General features: G+C 41.6%; 1 long non-coding RNA gene across 2 annotated transcripts in view; it reads right to left on the bottom strand.

Moving 5' to 3' along the window:
• Positions 1 to 24,459, bottom strand: part of LOC122562461 — a 50,537-nt gene that overhangs the window by 20,996 nt on the left and 5,082 nt on the right. The window contains exons 1-3 of one of the 2 annotated variants that reach the window (XR_006315312.1): positions 5,280 to 5,363; positions 4,635 to 4,662; positions 1,793 to 1,874 (exon numbers count right to left, since the gene is read on the bottom strand). This is a non-coding gene — a long non-coding RNA (uncharacterized LOC122562461). Of the gene's footprint in view, positions 1 to 1,792; positions 1,875 to 4,634; positions 4,663 to 5,279; positions 5,364 to 24,459 lie in introns of those variants that run through there. The other variant, XR_006315313.1, reaches the window with a different exon arrangement.

The raw sequence follows: 24,459 nt of genomic DNA, 5'->3' as shown, positions 1-24,459 counted from the left end.
CTCCCTCATTATGGGCATTTATGCGGGCATTGGATAGGCATATGGAGGATAGTGGGCTAGTGTAGGTTAGGTGGGCTTGGATCGGCGCAACATCGAGGGCCGAAGGGCCTGTACTGCACTGTATTTTTCTATGTTCTATGTTCTATGTTCTAAATATCTGGTCACCATGGACAAGTTGCATTGAAGGGTCTGTTTCCATGCTGTACACCTCTATGACTCTATAAGAGTATCTATTTCAGAACAAATTACGTCAAAATATTACTGACAATCGGGACATGACAGATCTAAGGAATAGAATTCTTTATCTCAGCTTTTTAATTAACTGGACAGAGTAAATGGGATTAAAGAATCCACAGATTCAAGTTAGTAGCATGATGTGCAAAAATTAGAGGGACAAAAATTCAGAGGGAGCTCTTGGACCAGTTAGCCTAACATCTCTTTCAGGAAAGTGCTGGAGGGTCATTGAGCAGATGCCATACATGAGCTTTTAAGCTATTGTAGGAATAGTGGACATGGCTTTCGAAGTAACTGGTCATGCATCACCAAACCCACTGGAATTCCTTGAGGTAACGAGATGAGCAGAAGAGAGCATGGCAGTAGATAAATGTTGCTCAGATTGTTTTTTAAAAAGACACAATGCTTCATTTGTGACTGCTTTGGAAACTTAAGGCTGGTGGAACATTTGACAAATCGATAAGGTGAGTCGGGAGCTGGTTTGGCAACTGAAAAGTTGTGCTAAATGGCAAATGCTCTATCTCAGAAAAAGTAACCAATGGAGTACCACAGGGAACTTGCTCTCTTCTGGGACTTCTACTGTTTTTATAATATGGGACTGACATGAAAGGACTGGCTGAAATTCAGTTTATTGAATTCACAAGCCCGTCTTGCTGCATGAAAACAAATGCTCATCTTTAAAGTGACAATGCCTCAACTTGGGGAAATGTTGCCCTATCTAAACCGGTTTTATAAGGAAAGAGAAAATTCGAGAGGGATAATCTATGTTGGCTCCATCGACTGCAGGAGGCAATCATACAGCATCACGTCTCTAGTTTAAAAACACCCAGGCCTGAACAGGGGTTCTGAATGTGTACCAGCAATAGGAGGAATCCTGACCAGAAACACTTTAATTTTTCTGCTTGTGTGTCACAGACTCAGTGAAGCCCAGGAGCAAGCCAGAAATTAACAGAAAGGAGAATAACTCACTGATTCCAGACTTTAGAATGCTAAGGGGAGAACTTCAAGTGATTAAATGCATTTTCACCAGAGAAGCAACATTTTTACCTATTATTTACAATCCATGTTACTTATCTCTGTGATCTGCCTGTTTTGCTTGCAAGACAAAGCTTTTCACTGTCCCTCGGTACACATGACAATAAATTCAATTCAATATGGATAAGATTGGAATTAAAAGCTGCTTATTTTTGGGCAACTATAGCACCCAAACTTTCTACAAAGATAAACATTTTTTAAAAGGAAGCTACTGGAACGTAAGTGGGGTGGGGAGGATTCTTGATTTCAAGTCAATTGATACCTTTTAAAAAAAAAAGAGCTGGGTCAATTGAGAAAGAGTGATTGGAATAGATTTTGATTGGCAATGCAGATATTGGGCTAAAATCCTGAATGAATACTGATATATGGATTCTGGATCGTGTGTTCCAGAAGGGCTGAATGGCCTTAAACTTATTGTGGAAGTTAAATCCTAATGAGATGCTCTGTCTGCACTGTGACAAGCACAACGTCCTGGTGAAGGAACAAATAGAAATATAGAAGCTCCACAATTTTGAATTTGTACCTGGAAGGCATTGCAGGGGTGACTTGATTTCAAGATCGCAAGGTTGTGTCAGGAAGAAAATTTTCAACTAGTCTGGCAGCATCTGTGAAGGGGGAAAATAGTTAACAGCAACATTCCAGCAACAAGTCACAAGCCTGAAGCATTAAATGTTTGTCTTACTCCATGTACCTCGCCCCGACAAGTATTTCCAGCATTTTTTGTTTAACATATAAGCTGTTGAGGGACATTTTTAAATGAGGAAGGTTTGTAGAAACTCAGCAGTTCTGGCAGGACCCATGGAGGTAAAAACTGCGAGTATTTCGAGTCCCACAACCTTTCTTCAGAACTCAGTTTTTATTTCAACTATCCAGCATTTGCATTATTTTGTTTTGTGGGCAACAAGGAGAAATATGTAGGAGAATGTACTTGGATCATCAGAACAGAAAAATAAAGAAGCCTGTGAGGAACATGACTGTAGTAGTATTGCTAAAATAGAAAGACAAAGTAGGTTGTAATTAAAAAGTAGCACAGACACACATAACACACACAAGATGGACGCCAGCACCTTCCTAGTTAAAAACTTAGATTCTTTAGCTACAGAAAGCAGTAACATCTTTGCTTTCTGCAAGAGGTTCTCAGATAAGGCCATTGAAAAATCAATGTCGTCAAATTCAGGAACTGCTTTGTACAGGAATCTTAAAGAGTGAAAATCTCAGCCTGCTACTTATAAAAAAGTAAGGATTTGAGACAAATGTAACATTGTTAAAGGGTCCAGGTAACTCTGGGTAAGAAAGGAATGGATTCAGAAAGTATAAAGTCAGAAAGTAAACAGGAATCTACTCACTAGTTATTGATAAAGTTAAAAATCACACAACACCAGGTTATAGTCGAACAGGTTTATTTGGAAGTACTAGTTTTCAAAGCGCTGCTCCTTCATCAGGTAGCTGTGGAGCAGGATTCTAAGACACAGAATTTATAGCAAAAGATCAGAGTGTCATGCAACAGAAATGATATATTCAACAAACCTTTGCTGTTAAGTCTTAAAGCTTGTACTTCCAAATAAGCCAGTTGTGTGATTTTTAACCTTGTCCACCCCAGTCGTACACCAGCACCTCCACATCATAGTTATTGATAGTTCTCCAGTCATTTCTCAGTAGGAGTGGTGATGGTTTTCAGATAATTGGTACCAATGTTGTGACCACGGTAAGTCACATTGGCCTGAATTGAAAAGGACAAAGGGGAAGATCGAGTGTTAGAGGTCGTCAAAACCAAGTTTTAAAGGCCTGAAAATTATAGGAAGAATAGACTGAGGAAGGTAGAGAATCAAAAAATGTGTAAATGTAGGAAACAGCGCAATGAATCAGAATTTCTGCAGGGAGGTAAGAAAATGATAGCACAGCATGCTGCGTAGGTTGTAAGAGGAATGAGAGATCATAGTTCTCAAAATTACTCTGGTGGACAAAATTCCGGTGAAGATACCCCAGCATTCAACAAGGAAGGTATCTCTTATTCAACGGAAACTACTTTTTTACTCCTGGCATATAGCAACCTACCAGCAATCAGGTAAACAAAGTAATCCCACCTACATGACTGGTAGGACTGATTTTTTAAAAAATGTTCATGGATTGTGGACATCACTGAACCAGCACTTATTGCCCATCCTAGTTAGTCAGAGGGCAGTTAAGAGTCAACCATTATGCTGCAGATCTGGAGTCACATGTAGGCCAGACCAGGTAAAGATGGCAGATTTCCTTCCCTAAAGGATATTAATAAAACAAATGGGCTTTTCCTGGCAATGGTTTCACAGTCATTAAACTCTTGTTTCCAGATTATTATTGAATTCTAATTCCACCATGGCAACAGACCTTCAGAACAATACCTGGGTCCCTGGATTAATAGTCGAGAGTGTGGTGCTGGAAAAGCACAGCAGGTCAGGCAGCATCCGAGGAGCAGGAGAATCAAGTTTCGAGTATAACCTCTTCATCAGGAAGTGTTTTCCTGATGAAGGACTTATGCCCGAAATGTCAATTCTCCTGCTCCTCAGATGCTGCCTGACCTGCTGTGCTTTTCCAGCACCACACTCTTAACTCTGATCTCCAGCATCTGCAGTCTGAACTTTCTCCTCCCTGGGTGAATAGCCTAGCAATAATACCATTAGGCCATCATCTACCTTCTTTTGTCCGACCTGTAATCAATATGAACCCTGGAGACAGAAAGCAAATAATTTACATCAAACCATATAAAGAAAGCTGACTGTATAAGCTGAGTATAAGCAAAATTAATAATGGTTTCAGAAGTCTATACTTGAACAGAAATTCTTGAGAATTCTAAAAAGAAACACTGCTTTTAAAAAATAAAAGGTGGCTTATTTCTGAGCTGCTGGCTGGTTGCTTTAGGGCTGAGCTGGCATGAGGTTATGAATTGAGTCAGAATTACTAATAGACGTCAAACCAAGACTGCCCAAGGGACCTGGATTGGTTTGCATTGGAGCAGCGAGCAGAAACTGAATCAAGTCAGGGCAGCCAGCAGAAGTCAGGTCTTAACTCCATGTATAAAATCAATTTTCAAATCAACTTGCTCAGGCAAAGCTTGGGAACAGGTGGGACTTGAAACCGATCCTTCTAGCCTAGAGGTAGCAACACTACCACTGTGTTACAAGATTCTCTATTTTTTTTAATCAGCCTGTTTGAACATGATATGACACACCTCCTTGACAAGTGAGACCTGTCTGGTCCAGAGGCTGGGTCAAACCACTCCATCATAACACCTTGTATGTTAAAGCACGCTTTAGAAAATATTACTCGCACCATTTGGATGAAGGACATATTCTATGCTAGCATTAGTATTAGAAATTTTAACTCACCTGGAAGAAGTGAGTCATGGTAATACCACTGAAGAGAAATTGAAAGCATCCGCCATTTTGGTCAGGATTGGATAGATCCCGTAGCAAAGAATATTTCCAGCAAAGGAAAAGGAAAGAAAAATAATTAGATCATTGGCAACAAACCCATGAAAAGATGCATGTAAAAAGTATTGCCTCGGTACGAAGTGTACCATCATAGAATTACACATTAGGAGGCCATTCTGGCCGTAATACTGATTCCTATTGTTTCACATAGGTTTTCAGTTAGCCCCATTTTGCTGCTCCTTTTCTAAAGACCTGCAAATCATTCCTTGTCAATTATATATTCAATTCCACTGGAACAAACATGTTGAATCTGGTGCTCCGCAGGTAGTGCATTCCCATTTGCGCACTTATCAGTGGAAACTTTCTTCTGTCCACATGACCAAAACTCCCTCCTAACTTTGAACACCTCCATGGAATCTCCCCTTAGCCTTTTCCGCTCCAAAGAGAACACGACTGTCTGGCAGATCTGCGCAAAGTTCCTCATCTGACGATGTGGGTTGTAGCTATTGGGGCTATCCATTAAAATCTCACGCGACAACCCTGCCTGAGGGGTAAAATGGTGCTTTTTAATATAGTGTCTGAAGTGGAAAAAAACCTCACAAAACATTCTCCCTTGCGGCACGCTGCCTGCTTTATTCAGTATAGATTCTGTGCCCACAGTGCCAGAAGGCAAGGTCACTGAGGTTGCTTCTCTTACACTCAGCTCCTGAAAAGAATCCAGCTGGCCAGAGAGACATGTCCCACAATGCAGCAGTGCTGTAGCAGATAAGGGACTTGGCTGCAAGCTGTCCAACGTGAGTAGAATGTCGAAGGAACGTGTATTTTGAAGGGTGTTGGAGCAACTGTCTGCCTTCTGAAGATGCAGCTGGCTTGAAGAAAAAGAGGGCAAGCCAGATAAGGATGGGAAGCTATAAGCCACTGTAATTTAGAAAAAGAGGGATGAACCGGTTTGATTTTGCAGTATAATAGATAATTTTATACTTCCTTTAGAAGAAAATAAAAGCTACTTTGCTCCTTCATGACTGTTTTACAATGGAAGAGACCTGGCGATTATATACTATCATTTTGAAGTAATCCCCTTTCTCTTCACTGCACCAATTTTTATCTTAACAGAAAATGTAACATCCTTATCAACACACTCCAGCTTTTCATCAAAACCTTTTGCAGCTCACTAGAGATGATTGTTTTAAAGGCCAGTGTCAGGGTGGAGCAGAATTTCTCTCAGGCTCGGTGAAAGTGTTAACTAACTTCCTATCCGCCAGCTCCAAGTGACTTGTCTCTGGCCCATTGAGTCTCTAAGCATCCATTGCTTCGAGCTCAGATAATTGTTTTAAGTGCTGTTTCCTGTTGTTTCGCTATTCTAGCTACATTGTACTGAAGCCTGTCCAGGACTCAAGTCCTGTCCCTCCCTCTCCCAAACTCCCAGCACAGCTGCCTGCCTGTGTGCTACAGACAAAAAAATTGCAGATGCTGCAATCCAAAGTAGATAGGCAGGAGGCTGGAAGAACACAGCAAGTCAGGCGGCATCGGGAGGTGGAGAAGTCAACGTTTCGGGTGTAACCCTTCTTCAGGACTAGGTGTGGGTGTGGGGGGGAGCTGCAGATAAAGAGTGTGGTGGGGGCAGGGTGGTGAAGTTGGGATAGGTGAAGACAGGTAGACGGTACAACCTGGTTTGGTCAGAGGAATGAATCCGGTTGGTGGCAGGAAGCAGTGGAAGGGAAGGGCTGGGGCTGGGGAGGGAGTCGGAGGATAGGAAGGGAGGTTATTTTAAATTGGAGAACTCAATGTTGAGTCCTTTGGTCTGTAGGCTGCCAGGCCTTCCCATTTCCCGACTCCCTTCCCAGCCCCTCCCCCTCTCTTCCACTCCTCCCTGTCACCAGCCGGATTCATTCATCCCATTGACCAACGAGGTTGTATCCTCTACCTGTCTTCACCTATCCCCGCTTCACTCCCGTGCCCCCCCAACTCCCTTTCTCTGCAGCTCTCCTCACACTTCCCCCCAGTCCTGAAAAAGATTTACATCCGAAATGTCGACTTCTCCACCTTCTGATGCTGCCTGGCTTGCTGTGTTCCTCTAGCGTCCTGCCTGTCTGCCAGAGCATAAGAGTCTTTAGGAATTAGATTACATTACTTACAGTGTGGAAATAGGCCCTTCGGCCCAACAAGTCCACACCGACCCGCCGAAGCGCAACCCACCCAGACCCAGACCCATTTCCCTGCATTTACCCCTTCACCTAACACTACGGGCAATTTAGCATGGCCAATTCACCTGACCTGTACGTTTTTTGGATTGTGGGAGGAAACCGGAGCACCCGAAGGAAACCCACGCAGACACGGGGAGAATGTGCAAACTCCACACACAGAGAGTCACCTGAGGCGGGAATCGAACCCAGGTCTCTGCCGCCCAATTAAAAAGCCACAACAAGACCGTCATTGATAAATCTGACTTATCGGCCCACCCACATACTTCCATTTTGAAATTTTGCTTTGCAAATAGTAGTTTGAACTTTATGTGGAATCCATTTGCTGTTTAACCTTTTTTAAATGTGAATAGGTTTGTGCACTGTAGCTTGGAAAACATTATTTTCAAGGGCTATATTGCTCAATTCCCTCCATTTACCCGAGTTTTCATTGCAAAGCTACAGATAAATACTCTCTAGCATGAATCACTCAGTTGGCATTGAGACATTTTACCGAACTTTCTCATTTCCCACTCCCATTCCACAGATCCGTTGGTACTGAAGCAAGTTGGTGTACTGTACGTCTACCATCATCCCAATATGAAATCAGTTAAAACTGACCGGTTTTTAGAAATTTTAGAAGAGTAGAAGTTATTACATGTGCACTGTGGAAATTTTTGGATTAATGCAACACATTAGAGAGCAGACTCTTCATTATTGAATTGGATGATCCTTGGTGATCAATCAAGGCTCTTTCTTCCTCATCTCAAATATATATTTTTAACCAATAAACAATGATTTCTCATGGCTTTCAATTGATTTAATTGCCTGCTTTCCTCATCAGTATGGCTCAATTCTACAGGAATGATAGCTTGTTCAATTATTTCGCAACACAAGGCAGGCTACTGAAAGTCAACAGCTCAGACCCACAAGGACTCTTACTGGCTGTCATTGGTGGGATATCAGAACTAAGCATTGCCAATGCCAAGTGTGGGGTTGCCAGGAATTGTAACCCAGGGCATTGCTGTGGGCAACCCTAGAGACATCATATTGGTGATAAATCATTTGAGTAATATTTTGTATTAATTACAAAAATATTTGATAAGAAGAAGAAAGGGCTGAGATTGACAGTTCATCCAATTCAGTAATGAAGAGTCTGCTCAATAATGAGATGGGTAATTGGGGCACTGTGACAATGGACATGTTGAGCAAACATGTGATAAAATGTCTAACAAGATTCATAGATTCAAAGAGATTCATAGAGATGTACAGCATGGAAACACCCTACGGTCCAACCAGTCCATGCCGACTTGATATCCCAACCCAATGTTGTCCCACCTGCCAGCACCCGGCCCTTACCCCTCCAAACCCTTCCTATTCATATACCCATCCAAATGCCTTTTAAATGTTGCAATTGTACCAGCCTCTACCGCTCCCTTTGGCAGCCCATTCCATATACGTACCACCTCTGCGTGAAAATGTTGCCCCGGAGCCCTCTTCACTATCCTATCTACCTGCGACTCTACTTTCAAGGAGCTGTGAATCTGCACTCTAAGATGTTTACTTAGCCTCGACTAAACCTGATTGTGATACATTTCAGCTGAAAAGCAATTTACATTTATGTTCATAAACATCTCCATCATCTGTATTTGTGACATTGTTATGTGTATACTTGGAACAATTGCATGTACTCCTTCAATAGTTCCATGGTGACAGCCAGTGACTGAAGTGTTGAGGATAAAAGTCTTGCTTTATTTTAGGTATTTTGCTCGCTTCCATTTCTCATATTGCACACAGTCTGCAGGAGGTTTAGCTTTGAATCATTCAACAATTCTGCTCAGCTATCTGTGAGAAACGCTAATTTTTCTTCTCGTGGTGGATACAACTCCTTCTCCAGCTGAGGAAAAGAGCCAGGAATCTACACAGTGTCTTTTTGACAGCAACAAATCTCATATCGTCAAAGTACTGCATAGAGTTCTTTCAATTTACATCTATCTCCTTTCACACTTTCAGCTTGGGACTTAATGTCTTTGCTTTGCCCTTAAATGGATTTATAGTAAGTAGTGAGGAAGGAGGGTGGAGACTGATTCCAAGCACTGATCAAGTGTTCATGAAGTCAGCACCTGAATTTGTATGTGGTCTAGTGAATTGGATATGAAATTTGATGGTTTGATCAATCTGAAGCTCAATTCAATGCAGAAATGTTGGAAGCCAAATACCGTCATATTCTTTAGCACTTGAGAGAAGATTCCATTCTGATTCATGGGATTAGAATTGGAATTGGGAACAGAGTGACAGGGGGATCTTCCACTTCAACTTAATGACAATTACAGAGAGTCCAGGAAGAAAGAAAATCAATAAACCCTGTCATCCTGATGAATTTTATTAAGTGGTTAAATGGCAGCAATTACATTGTAATATCTCCAGCTTTATCATGTGATATAGGTTTTATGATAGATCAATGTATTTACTGGTGTAATTTATTTGCATTGCTTCAGATGGCCAATCTCATAGCTAGGCTGAACAATCAAACAAAGGTGTGAAAAGTGGTAGCCCCCAAAAACAGGGACAGGTATCAGGAGGAGGAGGAGGAGGAGAGAACTCATACTAGTCATGATGCAGACAGCATGCTCACATTAGAGTGTCATGCTGGAAAAGCACAGCACGCCAGGCAGAATCCGTGGAGCAGAAAAATCAATGTTTCAGGCAAAAGCCCTTCATTTGCATCTGCAGTCCTCACTTTTGCCTAGCATGCTTGCATTGTTAATTCATATGTTTGTAACATGCAGACAAGTGTTGCAATCCTGAACAAGGTCACAAAAATCATAAGAGACTAGCTCAAGTTGAAGCTAGTCCAGACTACATTAAAACCAAACATGAATCTTAGTAACTGGATGCAGAGCTGGAAATCATTTTTTATGAATGAGTTTAAACTGGAAAATATACAAAAATGACAACATATGGCAGCAAGATGGACAGGAGGAGAGATATACATCTCCTGCACCAAGGCCTCCAGTGTTGTGTTGGAGAACCTTACAGCAGCTTTGCTGCCACATCCACGGTGGCCAACTGAGCCTCATAAAGACACTGCAAAGGTAACAGGAGCATTTGGCTGTCACAGTCAATGCCAACAGCACAGCACCAAGGTCCTGGATGCACTGCAGGACCTCATTTGAATGGTCAGAGTCAGTGAATTCTTCTTCAAAATGCTAGATCACACTAATTGCACCATTAGCCTTAAACACAGGTCAACTCACTGCCTCCCCAACTTATTCACTCACCAACTAACAATAACACATTCAGAGGTTCACTTACTTTCTCACATTTAGACATGTTGACCAAACACATGCCAATCACTCAACACTGGGTGGGATTTTCATGTTGGGTTTGGGCAATGTAGTCAGGCCATTTGCCAAGTTCAGAAACATGAGCCAATCACTTCTGTCCTTTGTTAGGGGCTAGGGTTCAAGTTTCTTGATACCTGAAGGAGGAGGAGGAGTGTCACTCCCGAAGCAGCTAGTTAGAAGGCCCACCTTGATCTGCTGCGGCATCTAGCCAGCTCTCACACACAGTTCTCATCTCACCTTGGATTCACTGCTCACCTCCATTCAGGTCCTTGTCTCCTCCTGGGTCCCTGGAACCTCCTATGCTGCCTTTTCATTTTCCATGCCTCCAGCATGATTCCAAGTATTCTTTATAACCATCTGACATATACACTCCTCCAGAGCCTTGCCATAGCAATGGGAATCCTTTGAAATGACTATATATAATGTATACCTCTAACTATCTAATGGAGCAGTTACTTAAAAACAGCTATTATCTTTTTAAAAATCCTTAATCCATTGTGGGAAAAAAAAGGTAAATCCCTGAAGTGATTATTCATTGTAAAAACCAAACAATGAATATTCAATTTAGTAATCACATTAAAAACTGTTACTCAGAGTCATAGAAAAGTACAGCACTGAAACAGACCCTTCGGTCCAACTCGTCCATGCCGACCAGATATCTTGACCTAATCTAGTCCCATTTGTTAGCACTTGGCCCATATCTCTCTCAAAATACAGTACCTCACATTTATCTAAATTCAATACCATCTGTCACTCCTCAGCTCCATTGGCCCATCTGATCAAGGTCCCATTGTACTCTTCTTTACTGTCAACTAAACCTCGAATTTTTGTGTCATCTGCAAAATTACTAACTATACCTCCTATGTTCACATCCAAATCATTTACATAAATGATTAAGAACAGTGGACCTAACACCGATCCTTACAGCACACCATTGGTCACAGGCTTCCATTCTGAAAAGCAATTCTCCACAACCACCCTTGGTCTCCTACCTTTGAGCCAATTTTATGTCCAGATAGCTACTTCTCCTTATATTCCATGTGATCTAATGTGTTCCTTTCATATTTACTTAAAACTATCAATCCAACAAGTGCACATAACTCCCAGCTTTGATAACTGGTTCTATCACTTTTCAAACCTAGCCAAGCCTTCATAATGACTCCAGCTGTCTAAATTAAATCTTCCCAAATGCAAACAACAAAGTTATTGAAACTACAAAAATGACCAGCCATATTTTTAGTGACCTCACATGACCTGTCAATCAAAGCAGTCCAACAGTAGGTGTCAATTATATTTTAAGTGAAGGATGCAGAAGTCCTTTATTTCAATCTTGAAAAACTGGAGACATTTTCTTCATTTAAGAGTAGCACAGGAGCATTCACACACATTGATTTCTTCAGTTTTGAATCCATAATAATTCTTCTGCAAATGGGTTAGGTACTCTAATGCACCTTAACAATTGCACAATGCTAATTGGTGTTGAAACTATAGGAATGGATAAGATGCAGGGTCATTCTGAGGTCAGGTCTAGTGGTGTACAAAGTTCGGGTAGATCCTGAGCAAGCACAAGGACCATATGAAAGCTGCAAACTCACAAACGGTGTGGGAGCAAAACCACCCGGCTTCTCGACAGCCTTTCCAACTGTTCTGGAACCTGTGGGTTCGCCCTCTTCATCAAGTTATAAAAGAACCTTGGAATCTGAGATTGCTACAATGGCCATCGCTGCCTCAATGCCTTTGCCACCTGAAGAGGAGAAAGAATTTCTTCTGAGATGCTCCAGGCACAAGAGGCAAGCCACTGAGTGGCACACACTGCTCGTATCGGAGGCAGATTGGGAGGAACCTGACCCAGTGCTAAAATGTCCCAGGAGGTGCTACAAAAATAAAGAACTGGCCTATGTTCTCCGACCCAGAAGGCAAGAGATGTAATGATAGTAACAAGCTCAGCAGGTGGACCTGAATAAATATGAGTTCTGAGATTTGTGGCTGCTAACCTGGTCCAGTCAGGGACTCCTGAATGACAGATATAAACAGGAGTGTCAGAGGTTCTGTTCACTCTGAGAGCTGGCTGTGAGGATGCTGGATCAGTGTTAAGGACTCTCCATGTGTAAATAAAGGGGGACTTGGTGATGGGACACTGGCCTCTGTGGAGTTATTTCACCCAAAATTCATAAGCTCTCAAAAATGGTGTGTTTTTGAAATCTCACAAAACTTTCCCAGTCCAATGAAATTACTGAGGTGTAAGAAAAACAAATTTCTCCTACACCTGTAAATTGCCATCCCAACATCAGCGGACATACATGTGGAGTTGCCACCGAAGCCTTACTTCACCCTATCTGACTATGGGAAGGTTGTATGAAAGGAAATTCAAGATTGCTGTTTTGCAGATTTGTTTTTGATTAGCTCAAACTCATTCCTGATATTCGCCGGATATGAAAACCCAGCTCATTATATCACACTCAATGACAATCTTCCATATCTGTTGCTGTTCATAAGCACAAGCCACAGGCAGCAGTACCTAACTGGTAGTGAACAGTTCTGAAGAAGAGTCACTGGACCCAAAAGGTTAACACTCCTTTTGTCCACAGATGCTGCTGGATCTGCTGAGTTTTTCAGCTTATGCTTCTGATTTCCACCTTCCACAGTTCTTTGTTTTTTACATATATCTGCACTCTTGACCTGCAAATGTGCTCCCTGCTCACTTCATTCAGTCCAATAAAACAGTTTTTCACTCCTTGTTGTGTCATTGTTGACCTGAACACTTGCATTTCCAGCTTGTTCATGGTTTCCTGAGCTGGTTGGCTAACAGTCGTCCTCCAAGTTGTCTGAATGTCGTTCCTCCAACTATCACAACCAAGCTGTGTGTCACCTAATAGCACTTTATTTCATCTTCTCCTCTGCTTTTCTTTTCCAAAACCTTGGTGATAATCCTTTTGCCTTTTCACCTATATTTCTCAATAAGCCATGATGAAAACTTCCCTAATACATCAATGAGTAATAGTCATGTGGAACATGCCATAGATAAAAGGGTGGGCCTTAAACAAAATTCTCATTTTATAATGATTAGAATGCTTTGGCTGGGGTGGCAGTATGTTCGCAACAATTTGCATCAAAAGCTGGAACTGGGCAGGGTGGATGGTGGAAATCTACCAGGAGTCAGACTCTGATTATATCCACCCAATGTGTACATACACCATGTTGGCAAAACAGGGACATGGTAATTCAGTTCACTACAGTTGCTCTGTTTTGCAACTCTTAGGGTTATATTATATTAGTTCTCAAATCCAATGTTCCTTCTTGAGGGTATTATATGGCACATAACGCTATCACCAGTGTTAGCCATCAGCAATTTAAGAACAGAAAGAGAAACAATTTCTAATTTATTTTTAAATTCTGTAACATAACCAATACTGAACATCATTCTACAAATAAACAGATAAACCAAATTGGTGACTTATGAAAAGGTTATCCTGAACCTTTTAGTAATGAAACAGGCATACATCAAATAGCAGAACATAAATTTCCTTCCTTTCATCAAATTTTGATTCTTGAATTATATAATTGACGAAATGAGGGGAGATCCTTTCTCGGCTTCTGCACTGACCTTTCCCTGTTCTGTACAAGGACCACTGTAAAAATCTTCACTGCCTGTTGAACACTTGATAATGTCATCACAAGATGAAAGGCCTGCACGGATGAGCAACTTTTTGTTCTCTCAACTTGAGGCACTTGGCAAATTACAGAGTTTCTCTCAATCCTTCTCAGCCAATCAGTTTTAAACATTAAATGTCCATAGGTGGCATTCTTGTTTCTAAGGCAGAAGGCTATGGATACAAATTTTACTCCAAGGATTCTGGCACAAAAAGTAAGGCTGACACAACAGTGCAGTACCAGCTGAATGCTGCATTGTCAATGCTTTCATCTTTCAGAGGAGATGCTAACTGGGATTCCATCTCCCTAGTGGATATAAAAGGTCCCCATAGTTATTTCAATGAAGAGTTACCCTTTAAGTCTTGTTTAATGGGTCTACCATAAAGGTTGCACATTTGCATCCTCACTTGTTGTCTGAGGCATGGTGGTACTCAGATCAAATCACCACCAACCATCCCTGTCTAATGAGACAGCAGCTGTCTGGTCCTCTGGATCTAAGACAACTTTACCTTCACTGTTAATTTGTATTCTGTAAACATCTTCACAGAAAAAAACAGATTATCCACTTATTATGTTATTGCTGTTTGCAGGCACTTGTTGTGTGCAAATTAGCTGCCACATTTCCTACATTACTATAGTGACACACTTCAGAATGTCCCTGATTGGATGTAAAGTACTTTGGGATGTCCCGAGGTAATGGAAAATGCTACATAGATACAAGTTTATTTTCTTTCTCACATTGTACTAGTGCAGTAACCATGTTACTCAGGTATCATTACAAACGTCATTATATATCAATTCTACAAAACTAAACTCAATATTTAAATAATGGTTCTAAAAATGTTACCTCTAACCAAATGTTTACTCTGCTATGTCACATTTCATGTTCAATATTTTTAACTACATTTTGACCTAATTCAAATAAATAACTTTCTACTGATTTTAGTATGCATTATATTTTCTTAGAAAAGCAGCCTGAAATTATTTTCTCTTATTTTATTATGTTGTCTCCATATCTTGCTAGCTATTTTAAACATTGGGGTAATTTGGGTTTTGATTAGTTGGACACCCTGTTGAATCAAATTGATGGTGGCCAATTTCCCATCAAAGTTGAGAAAGACGAGGAAAGCAAATGCTCCTGATCAATACTCAGTTAATTACTTTTTAATCAACCTATTATTGTCATATACTTCTAGAGCAGGCAGGACTTGAATCAAGGCCTCCTGTCCAGAGGGAAGGATGCTACGAGCAAATGAGTCCTTCAACCCTACTTTGACCTTTAATGGAATTACCTTCCACTTGTGCTACCATTATCGAGAATCAGCCCATATTCATCAACCTGTATTCTGAACAATGTAGCCATCCATATAAATAGACAACCAACTATTCAATCAATCTTATCAATCACCAAGGAATCAACAGCCAACCTACTTAACCAGGTATATCAATCAATTAACCCGACAATTATTTGGCTAGCTACCAAACTGACCACTCAGTGAACTGACTTGTCAGCATCAGATCTTACTCAAAAGTCAATATCAAAAAAACAATTGGGGCATCAGAAACCAGCCAACCAGATCATCAATCAATCAGCTGTCAGCAACTTTCCATAAAACTAACCAGTCACCAGGCCAGCTAGAATACTTGTGGCACAGTGGGAGTGTCACTACTGGGTCAGTTGCCTTGGGGTTAACTCCTACCTGTCCTAGAGGTATGTAATAACATGTCTAGACAGACTGTTGCAATAATAAATACATATATACCATTCACATTGAGTTTAGGAGTTGGGATGCCATGTTGCAGCTGGACAGGATATATATGAGGCCACATTTAAAATATTGCATTCAATTCTAGTCCCCCTGCTATAGGATAGATGTTGTTAAACTTGAAAAGGTTCAGAAAAGAGTTCCAAGAATGTTGCCAGGTCTGGAGGGTTTGAGCTACAGGGAGAAGCTGAACAGGCTGGGGCTGTTTTCCCTGGAGAGTCAAAGGCTGAGGGGTGGCCTTATAGAGGTTTATAATATCATGTAGAGCATAGCTAATAGCTATAGTCTTTTTTCCCTGAGGTGTAGAAGTCCAGAACTAGAGGGTATAGGTTTAAGGTAAAAGGGGCAAGATTTAAAAGGGACCTGAGTGGCAACATTTTCATGCAGAAGGTGATGCATGTAGAGAACAAACTACCAGAGTGGATACAATTACAACATTTAAAAGGCAGCTTGATGGGTCAAGAATAGGAAGGATTTAGAGGGATATGGGCCAAATGCTGGAAAATGGGACTAGGTCAGATTTGGATATCTAGTCGGTGCGGATGAGTTTGACCAAAGGTTTTGTTTCCATGTTGTATCACCATATGACTCTATATCCTCACAAGATTCCAGACTAATTAGTTGGGTAGAAGGCCAGGTATCTGACCAAATGTAAAACAGCCACATAGCTATCTGACCAGGTCTACATAGAACATAGAATAATGGGATAGTGTTGGGGATGAGCTTAGATGAGTTCACAGGTCCTTCGGTCCTCGATGTTGCGCCGACCTGTGAACTCATCTAAGCTCATCCCCAACACTATCCCATCATCATCCATGTGCTTATCCAAGGATTGTTTAAATCTCCCTTATGTGGCTGAGTTAACTACATTGGCAGGCAGGGCATTCCATGCCCTTATCACTCTCTGAGTAAAGAACCTGTCTCTGACATCTGTCTTAAATCTATCACCTCTCAATTTGTAGCTATGCCCCTCATACAAGCTGACGTCATCATCCTAGGAAAAAGACTTTCAATGTCTACCCTATTAATCCTCTGATCATTTTGTATTTCTCAAATTCCCTCTTAGCCTTCTTCTTTCCAATGAGAACAGACCCAGGTCTCTTAGCCTTTCCTCATGTGACCTTCCCTCCAAACCAGGCAACATCCTGGTAAATCTCCTCTGCACCTTCCTGTAATGGGGCGACCAGAACTATACACAATATTTCAAGTGTGGCCGCACTAGTATTTTGTATTGTTGCAGCGTGACATTATGGCTCCAGAACTCTGTTGTAAAACCTTACACAACATATGCCTTCTTAACAGCACTATCAACCTGGCAACTTTCAGGGATCTATGTACATGGACACCAAGAGACCTCTCACATCCACACTACCAAGAATCTTTCCATTGAACTAGTATTCTGCCTTCCTGTTATTCTTCCCAAAGTGAATCACCTCATATTTATCTGCATTGAACTCCACTTACCACCTCTCAGCCCAATTCTAGAGTTTATCCAAGAACCCCTGCAACCTGCAACATTCTTCCACACTGTCCACCACTGCACCAACTTTGGTGTCATCTGCAAACTTACTAACCCATCCACCCATGCCAGCATCTAAGTCATTTATAAAAACGATAAACAGCAATGGTCCCAAAACAGTTCCTTGTGGCACACCACTAGTAACTGGACTCCAGGCTGAATATTTTCCATCAACCACCACCCTCTATCTTCTTACAGAAAGCCAGTTTCTAATTCAAACTGCTAAATCACCCTCAATCCCATGCCTCTGCATATTCTCCAACAGACTACCATGTGGAACCTTATCAAAGGTTTTATTGAAGTATACCACGTCAACTGCCCTATCCTCATCCACATGCTTGGTCACCTTCTCAAAAAGCTCAATGGCTTGGTCACCTTCTCAAAAAGCTCAATGAGGTTTGTGAGACATGACCTGCCCTTGACGAAACCACATTGACTATCTGCAATCAAATTGTTGCTTGCTAGATGATTATAAATCCTATCTCTTGTAATCCTTTCCAAAACTTTTGCTACAACAGATGTAAGGCTCACTGGTCTATAATTACCTGGGTCATCTCTACCGCCCTTCTTGAACAAGAGCACAACATTTGCAATCCTCAAGTCCTCTGGTCCTAAACCTGGAGACAATGATAACTCAAAGATCAAAGCCAAAGGCTCCAACACTTCCTCCCTAGTTTCCCAGAGAATCCTTGGATTAATCCCATCCGGCCCCCTCCTTCTAAAATTGATAACACCTCTTCCTTACTAACCTCGATCCTTTCTAGTCTAATATCTCGTATCTCATTCTTCTCCTCTACAATATTCTCCTTTTCCTGAGTGAAAACTGATGAGAAATATTCATTTAGCACCTCTCAGATCTCCACAGGGTCCACACACAACTTCCTACTTCTGTCTTTGACTGGCCCTATTCCTACCCTCGTCATCCTTTTATTGCTGACATACCTACAGAAAGCTTTAGGGTTCTCCTTTATTCTACCTGCTAAAGACTGCTCCTCTTTGCTCTTCTTACCTCTCTGTTTAAAATCTTCCTCACTAATCTGTAACTCTCCATCACCTCATCTAAACCATCTCATCTCATCGTCACATAAGCCTCCTTCTTTTGCTTAACAAGAGATGCAATTTCTGTAGTAAACCATTGTTTTCTTACCTTATCACTCCCTCCCTGCCTGACAGGGACATACCTATCAAGGACATGCAATATCTGTTCCTTAAACCAGCTCTACATTTCAATTGTCCCCATTCCCTGCATTTCGCTACCCCATTCTATGCATCCTAAGTCTTGCCTAATCACATTATAATTGCCCTTGCCCCATTGATAACTCTTGCCCTGTGGCATGAACCTATTCCTTTCTTCGCTAAACTAAACATAACTGAATTATCTCCAAGTGCTCACCTACCACTAAATCAAACACCTGGCCTGGTTCATTACCAAGCACCAGATCCAGCGTGGCCTCCCCTCTTGTCGGCCCTTCGACATACTGTGTTAGGAAACCCTCCTGCACACGTTGGATAAAAACTGATCTATCCAATGTACTAGAGTTATAGCATTTCTAATCAATGTTGGGGAAGTTAAAGTCCCCCAAAATGATCACCCTGTTCCTTTCACTCCTACCAAGAATCGGTTTGCTAATTCTCTCCTCCACATCCGGTGAACTCTGCTGAGGTCTAAAAAAAACTCCAAGCAGTGTGACCTATCCTTTCCTTTTTCTAACCTCAGCCCATACTACCTCAGTCGACGAGTCCTTGTCAAAAGTTCTTTCAGCCACCGTTATACTGTCCTTGACTACAAGGCCACACCTCCCTCTCTTCTGCTGCCTTCCCTATTCTTAATGAAAGATCTAACCCTGGAATCTGCAACATCCATTCCTGACCCTGCTCTATCCATGTCTTTGAAACAGCCACAACTTCGAAGTCCAAGGTCCCTATCCATGCTGCAAGCTCACCTACCTTATTTTGGGTACATGTGGCATAGTTTTGTGGATGGTATCATTTTCGGTTCAACACAATGTCTGCCTTGTCTGAAGATACTACTTCTTACAGAATGAATATCAATCAGAAAGATGGCATCAAACAGAACAGAAACACCACAATTTTGTCAAATATATCTTGAAATTTCCATATTAGTTTCTTCTTTGAAAACAAATGGAGGTGATATTCATCTTAGCACATTCCAAAACAAAATCATGTAATCATTCTCTGTCAAAATATTTTTAACTTGCTGTTCTCTCACTGGTTTGTTGATCAACTGTAACAGTTAGTCTTGCGATGAGCTAGAGGACACTGCAGACCCAGTCTTAATCAATACTAAATTGGTTGGTCATACTAGTGTGGTTATTAAGAGCACGAGTTATTTTCAGTGAGCCTAGATTGAGATGAGAAAAGTTGTCCAAGATTCTGACTTCTTCGCAGTTGCTGCTGATGCCTGATACAAATGTTTAAACAAGGAGAAGGAGTAGGCCGTTCAGCCCCTCAACCTGCTCTGCTCTCATAGCTGATCCAAACGTAACTTCAAACCACATTCCCACTTCACCGTCCCATAACCTTTCACCTCCTTGTTAACAAGAATCAATCTAGATTAGATTAGATTAGATTAAAATAGATTCTCCACAGTGTGGAAACAGGCCCTTCGGCCCAACAAGTCCACACCGACCCTCCAAAGAGTAACCCACCCAGACCCATTTCCTTCTGACTAATGCACCTAACTCTATGGGCAATTTAGCATGTCCAATTCACCTACTCTGCACATCTTTAGACTGTGGGAGGAAACCGGAGCACCCAGAGGAAACCCACGCAGACACGGGGACCGGAGCACCCGGAGGAAACCCATGCAGACACGGGGAGAATATGCAAACTCCACACAGACAGTCCCCTGAGGTTAGAATCGAACCTATTCGAAGACATTGCTTTCACCAATGTTTCAGAAAGAGAACTCCAAAGACTCATAAATCATCAAAGATAAGATTTCACTTCATCTTTGTTTTGAATGGGCAACTCCAAATTTTAAAATAGTGAGCACTGGTTCTCCTAAATTCTCCTGAAAGAGACAAACTCCTTTCCACAGCTTACACTGTCAACACTCTTCAGAATCTGTGGGCCAAATCAGCCCAGGCCATTAATGATGAGAAATCTCGGAGAATCATGTGAGATGTTCAGTGAGGATTTTCTCGACAATGAATTGCAGTTTCCAACAGAGTTCCGGATGTCGAGATGGGATTCTTTTTCTTGAGCAGCGAGAGGTCCATTGATGGGGATTGTTGCTCATCACCACCTTTACTCAAATCAATTCTCCCCTCATGCGAACATTGCTGTTCTACCCTGTGCCAGATAGAGACTGGATACCCAGAATTCCCAATTTGAAAGTCAGGATGAGTATCTGGTGACTCCAATTCACTGCGTTCTCCTTGGAACCACTGACTTCTGGAGGCTGTGTGCGTGGTGCCTGCTTTTCCTCAGTTAATGTCATTGAAATTGTAGACACAAGTCGCGTCTATTGAATCTCCATTATTCTGGGTTAAGCCCACTGACTCTAACCATTTGTGTTCCTATGAAACACAGTGGTATGTATTTATATATAAAAGGCGCCACATAAATACAAGTTATTGTGGTTTATGTTGTTGTTTGCTGACAACTTTTAGGCATTAGACCATCACTGCTGGAAGCTTTCAGCCAGAGAAAGCAAGTGTTTCATTGAAATGTTGAAACATAAATTTATAAATTTACATTTATACAAATTGACAAGCCTATGAAGTCTCTGTTTACTCTGTCATTCATTCAGTGCGTGTTCAGTCCACTCATATTAAACAGTTAAAATATTTTGTTAAAAAGTGATTGTATGAAGCTGGCTATTGAGAGGTAAACATTTTCTGAAGGTGAGCTTTCATTTCTTTCAAACCTTATTCTGGCACCTTAAGATAGGATTTTCTTTCCCCCATTTTTCATATTTATGCTGTTCCCACCACTGCTAATTTCAGTTTATGTCAGACTTGTCAGAATACTGTTACACCCATGTTATTTGGAAGAAAAAAGGAAAATTACACCATCCAGGGACTAACCTCACAAACCCAGATGTACAGGCAAGTGTACATTAATCTGAAATTGTTTAGTGACTCTGATGTGAACGACAATCCACTGGAGACATTGTGACAGAGCTGTGTCACAGTGCTGAACACCATCCTCCAGGCAAATTTTTTTGCCAGTAGCTTCCAAAGTCATCACAGCACTTAACCTTCCTGCCTCAGGCTCGATCGAAAATATAACAGGAAGTATCAGTATCAGTAACATTGGTCACTCTGCAATTCATAGATGCGGCAAGAGACGACTTTCTCTTCCTGCAACGTGGAATGTGCAGCCTTCCGCTGAAACAATGAATTTGAAACTTTAGTGTAAAGAATTTTGCCATTCATTCAGGATGACATGCAATTAAAACCAAGTCATAGAGTCATGGTACGGGCCATTGTTGCCACAGTGACATGTGCGTGCATTGTGCAGCTGCACTGAGATTGTAGGATTTATAGAGTTATAGAGTCATACGGCATGGAAACAAATCCTTCGGTCCAACTAGTCCATGCCAATCATAATCCCAAACTAAACCAGTCGCACTTGCCTGCATTTGGCCTATATCCCTCCAAATCTTTTCAAATCATGCATTTATACAAATGTCTTTTAAGTGTTGTAACTGTACCCGTATCCATTACTTTCTCTGGCAGTTATTTCACAAACTAACCACTCTCTGTGTAAAAGAAAAGTTGTCCCTCATGTCATTTTTAAATCTTTCTCTTCTCATTCTCAAGGAACTGAGTTATGGGGAGAAGTTGGGCAAACTGGGACTTTTTCTTAACAGTGCAGGAGACAGAGGGGGTGATCTGATGGAAGTGTCTAAGATCATGAGAGGCATGGAGAGGGTGAATATCCTCAGTCTTTATCCCAGGGTTGGGGAATCAAGCACTAGAGGGCATCAGTTTAAGGTAAGAAGGGAAAGAATGAAAGGGAACCAGGGGGGCAACTTTTTTTACGCAGAGGGTGGTACGGAATGATATGGAGTGAACTGCCAGAAGTGGTTGAGGTGAGTATATTAACAACATTTAAAAGGCATTTGGAAAAATGCATGAATAGCAAAGGTTTAGAAGGATATGGACCAAACACAAGGAAATGGGGTTTGTGTGGATTGACATTTTGATTGGCATGGACCAGTTTGAGCCAAAGGTCTGTCTCCATGCTATAAGACTGCATTACAACTTCAAAATATGCACCCTAGTTTTGGACTTCTTCACTTAGTGAAAATAATTTTGCTATTCATCTTATCTGGGCCCCTCATGATTTTAGAAACCTCTATAGTCTCAACATCCAGTGAAATAAAAAGTCCCCTCCTATCCAGTCCTATTTTTATAACACAAACCCTCTATTCCTGGTACAATTGGACCAATTATATTTCAGGTACACTTCATCCAGAGCGACATTACCCCTGTGGTTTAATCTTGAATAAGAAAGAATTGGGTGACTGGTCTTAATGGTCTGGATTCAGGTGATACCTTTAAGAATTCAAAAATGCGAAACTACCAGGACAAAGTATACTCTGCAATATAAAATTCATAACGCCAACCCTTTTAAGTACTTCAAAGTAACACAAGGCTGGGAAAAGTTGTGAAAAGAAAGATTTGCAATTATCTAATGCTTTTCACAATAACCCAATAGCATTGAAGAACTGATGGAGTGTGGTCATTGTTGCAATGTCAGAATTTCAGCAGCTAATATGCACAAGTGAAAAATATTGACCAAATCATTAGGGTAAACCCCATAGTCTTCTTTGAAATTGTGACAGAGGAACTTTTATATCAGAGGTTCCCAAATGTGCAGTGTGATGTCTCCCACCTCCCCCAGTCCAATGGGGTCATCAGTTATGATTTTAGGAGTTATGGAGCATGAGGTAGCAATAGCGAGTAGAGTTTTGACTGATTCTGATGGCTGTGAGTCCCCTTTTATATGTTTTATTTCGGCCTCAGTTTAATGGCCTGTTCTCTAAGATGTGAATTCTGCAACAAGCACAGCCATTGGATAAAGGTGGCTCCTTCCTTTTTTTAGGACAAATCCAGCAGTTCCAAATGAATCTTAAAACCTTCTCAACTTGCCAACCATCATTCAACAATTTTCACTCTGAGGTCAAACCAGATCTGAGACATTTGCATTGGGTCAGGGAGGGAAAAGGCTTTTGAGGCATCCACTCAACCAGGCAGATGAGGGTTTTGCAGTTTAATGTCTCATCTGAAAGATGGTGCCTCTGATGATGCAGCCCTCCCTTCAGGCTGCGCAGAAGAGTCAGCCTTGGCTTCTGCACCCAGTCCCTGAGTGGGATTTGATCCCACCCTATGATAATATGATTCGGAGATGCCGGTGTTGGACTGGGGTGTACAAAGTTAAAAATCACACGACACCAGGTTATAGTCCAACAGGTTTAATTGGAAGCACACTAGCTTTCGGAGCGACGCTCCTTCATCACCTGATGAAGGAGCGTCGCTCCGAAAGCTAGTGTGCTTCCAATTAAACCTGTTGGACTATAACCTGGTGTTGTGTGATTTTTAACTATGATATTATGGATAGCTAACTAATATAATCATGTACAAGATAGTTAATCCTTTGCTGACTTCTTGAATTCTGCATAATTCCTCTTTTACCACTTCCAGATTCCCCATGCATGTGATTCAGCATTGAATTACTCCATTACAGTGGGTTCTGCTATAATACACGTTTCTTCAATTGGCTTTAACACAATTGAAGAATTTAGAATCCCTACAGTGCAGAAACAGGCCATTTGACCCAACCAGTCCACACTGACCCTTCGAAGTTTAACCCACCCAGACCCATTCCCCTACCCTATTACTCTACATTTAGGGAGAAAGTGAGGTCTGCAGATGCTGGAGATCAGAGATGGAAATGTGTTGCTGGAAAAGCGCAGCAGGTCAGGCAGCATCTAGGGAACAGGAGAATCGACGTTTCGGGCATTAGCCTTTCTTCAGGAATGAGGACAGTTTGTCCAGCAGGCTAAGATAAAAGATAGGGAGGAGCGACTTGGGGGAGGGGCGTCGGAAATGTGATAGGTGGAAAGAGGTCAAGGTGAGGGTAATAGGTCAGACTGGGGTGGGGGCGGAGAGGTCGGGAAGAAGATTGCAGGTTAGGAAGGCGGTGCTGAATTCGATGGATTTGACTGAGACAAGGTGGGGGGAGGGGAAATGAGGAAACTGGTGAAACCCGAGTTCATCCCTTGTGGTTGGAGAGTTCCTAGCCGGAAGATGAGGCGTTCCTCCTCCAACCGTCGTTTCGCTG

This window comes from Chiloscyllium plagiosum, chromosome 25 (assembly GCF_004010195.1).
Source record: "Chiloscyllium plagiosum isolate BGI_BamShark_2017 chromosome 25, ASM401019v2, whole genome shotgun sequence".
In the NCBI taxonomy this organism is placed as follows: domain Eukaryota; kingdom Metazoa; phylum Chordata; class Chondrichthyes; order Orectolobiformes; family Hemiscylliidae; genus Chiloscyllium; species Chiloscyllium plagiosum.
Note: the sequence above shows the minus strand (reverse complement) of the source record. Positions and strands in the feature narration are given on the sequence as shown.